We start from the raw sequence: 2676 nt of genomic DNA on the forward strand, positions 1-2676 counted from the left end.
TTACAGTTGTGCTTAAAATTTCACAACATTCATTGGGTATTTTTAATGCATCAAAACTCTATTTGGTTTTTTGGGGGCGGTCGTTCAAACATTTTCTTCGCACTTTGCTAATGATTTACGTCGCGGAAACAGCTTCCGAACAAGTTCAAGGTTGCGAACCGGCTTGATGTCCGATTTATGCGAACTTGAACTGAACCGGAACGAAATACATTCACCCCAACCTGAACCCTTATTGAACCCCTACTTCATCCACTTGAACACACTGGTTTCTAGGGTGTTATGAACTTAGTAAAGTCTAAGAAGCCCTCAAATCTCCACAATAACACTATGGCGATCCGTATTTTGACTTGCGATGCTTCTACCGTGCGCTTTGCCCATTTTGTGAAGTTGCAAACCCAATATCCGTGTGCCACCCAACGCTTCGAAAAATTTACGGTCAGTTAGGTGCCTAAAAAGAGCTACGGAGGGTTATTTAGGATATAGGAAATGAATATCCCCCAGTTTTTAGCATAGAGCATGTATTCGTTGTCCATCTAAATCAAACTTAGTTGGCAGTTCAACGCATCGTTTTTCTTTCCTTCCTTTCAGTATCGTTTTAGCACTATTTTTGTACTTAGCTGTAGACGTCCCAAATACGGGCAGCTCCATCATGGCCAGGCTAAAGCTGCGCTGCTCGCTTGCAAGCGCCTCAGCTCAAGCCCGATTCTGGCTTTATCTTGCCTCGAACAGAAAGTTCGCCAGTGTACGTGTGTCATATACACCTCTTAGTCAGGTCATAACGAAGCAAGGCATTGCCGCACTTTGCTGCCCCCGATCTCCAGATGCGCGCGTCTGGAATTGAAGTACTCAACGAAAAGTTCTGCGGGCAATTCAAGTTTTGCAAATGTGATGCTGTATATTGGGTTGACCAATGATCCTCAACCCTTCCCATCGTACGATCACGTGCCTGGTGGCAATAATTTAAAAGTTTGTCAACAAGCAACAGTTAATTGTTTCTAAATAGCAAGTGGAAATCGTTTTATTGTGCCGGAAACTGCCCACTATCACTTTTCACAAGAAAAACCGTTTACCTCCGCAAGCCTATTTTATAAAATTACCCAAAATCTATCCTAAAACACCCTATATATCCTTAATCTAGAGCCCGGATATTTTCAAACTACTATTTATAAGGGAGCAGACCAAAATGATTTAAATACCTCTCGGTAATTTTCCAGACAGTCCGTGTTTACGAAAGTACTATAGAGGGTTATTTTATTCCATATAAATAATTTTCTGGCTAAATACTTTATACTCGCAAGAAAGCCAACATGGATTCAGTCAGGGCTAGTCCATTCCGACAGCAATTTTAATGATGATACATTGATCATAAACAATGTTGAACGCAACAAAATTACGATTGCTGTATTGTTATATATCCGTAACACTTTTGTCCACCTAAAATATGACCTATTGCTGAAAACATTAAACGCGTATGGTGTCTCCAGCGTTACATATGTTCAGCGCACCAGACCGGTAATCTCGAGGTCGTGGGTTTGGATCTTACGCAGAGGGCAATTTATCCTCCACAAGGTTTCTGCCTTTCCAAATTCTTTACTGTTTGAATGACCTACCAGATCCTCCCCTTTGCTTTCGGAGGTTTTCTTGACTGCCAACGGGCCGCGACTCTAGTGTGTGCGACATGTCGAGAGTGGTCGACCACCGTTGAACTCTCTCAGGCTTTCTATGGCACCAAGACTGCCAGAACAGAGGCCCTCGCTATGCATATAGCGAATCAGAATAGTAAATGAGGGGCTCGTTGAAAATAAGACAGAAATAAGAGTTGGCAGTCAATAAAACCTCGCAAAGCACAGGGGAGAATGGGGGAGGTCATAGAAGCAGATAAAGAATTTGGAAAGAAAGTGGAGAAAAAATGCCCGCCAGGTGGGATCCGAACCCACGACCTCCAGAATTCCGGTCTGGTGCAATAACCACTACGCTACCGGCAGGGCGATTTTCCCCTCCACTTTCTGGGGTATTTAGGTTTAGGTATTTTTTTCCTGTCCTTGGTGGTGGTAGCCAGAGTCCCTCGGATTACTAGGGGTGAAGAGGACCTTCTTTTTTTTAAACACCGGGCCGTGACTCGAGGGACTACGACATGTCGCGAATGGTCGACCAGCGATAAACCATCTTAAGCTTCCTATGGCACCAAGAGTGCCAGAACAAAGGCCCTAGCTTTGCATGTAGCGAATGAGCATAGGAAATGAGGGGCTCGTTGAAAATAACAGAGAAATAAAAGTTTACAGTCTAGAAAACTTCGGAAAGTAAAGGGGAAGTGCGGTAGGTGGGGAGGATGTGGTAAGTCGGGGGTTAAAAAGAGGGTGCCCTTCATCCCGAGTCGTCCGAGTGGCGCTGGCTGCCACCCCAAAGCACAGCAAAACAAAAATACCTAAACATAAATACCCCAAAAAGTGGAGGGGAAAATCGCGCCGCTGTTGAGTAGTGGTTATCGCACCAGAACGGTATTCGGAAGTTCGTGGGTTCGGATCCAACCTGGCGGGCTTTTTTCTCCACTTTCTTTCTTTCCTTCCAAATTTTTTATCTGCTTCAATGACCTACCACATCCTCCCTTCTGTTTTCCGAGGTTTTCTTCACCGCCAACTCTTATTTTTGTGTTATTTTCAACGAGCCCCACATTTC

General features: G+C 44.2%; 1 non-coding gene across 1 annotated transcript; it reads right to left on the reverse strand.

The window, feature by feature from the left end:
* Positions 1-1912: 1912 nt before the first annotated feature.
* On the reverse strand, positions 1913-1985 carry Trnas-gga (transfer RNA serine (anticodon GGA)). The gene has a single exon. It is a non-coding gene; the product is annotated as a tRNA-Ser (tRNA).
* Between the last annotated feature and the right edge of the window lie 691 nt (positions 1986-2676).

This window comes from Haemaphysalis longicornis, unplaced genomic scaffold (genome assembly GCF_048455015.1).
Source record: "Haemaphysalis longicornis isolate Haplotype H1 unplaced genomic scaffold, Haemaphysalis longicornis Haplotype H1 scaffold_4, whole genome shotgun sequence".
Classification (NCBI taxonomy): domain Eukaryota; kingdom Metazoa; phylum Arthropoda; class Arachnida; order Ixodida; family Ixodidae; genus Haemaphysalis; species Haemaphysalis longicornis.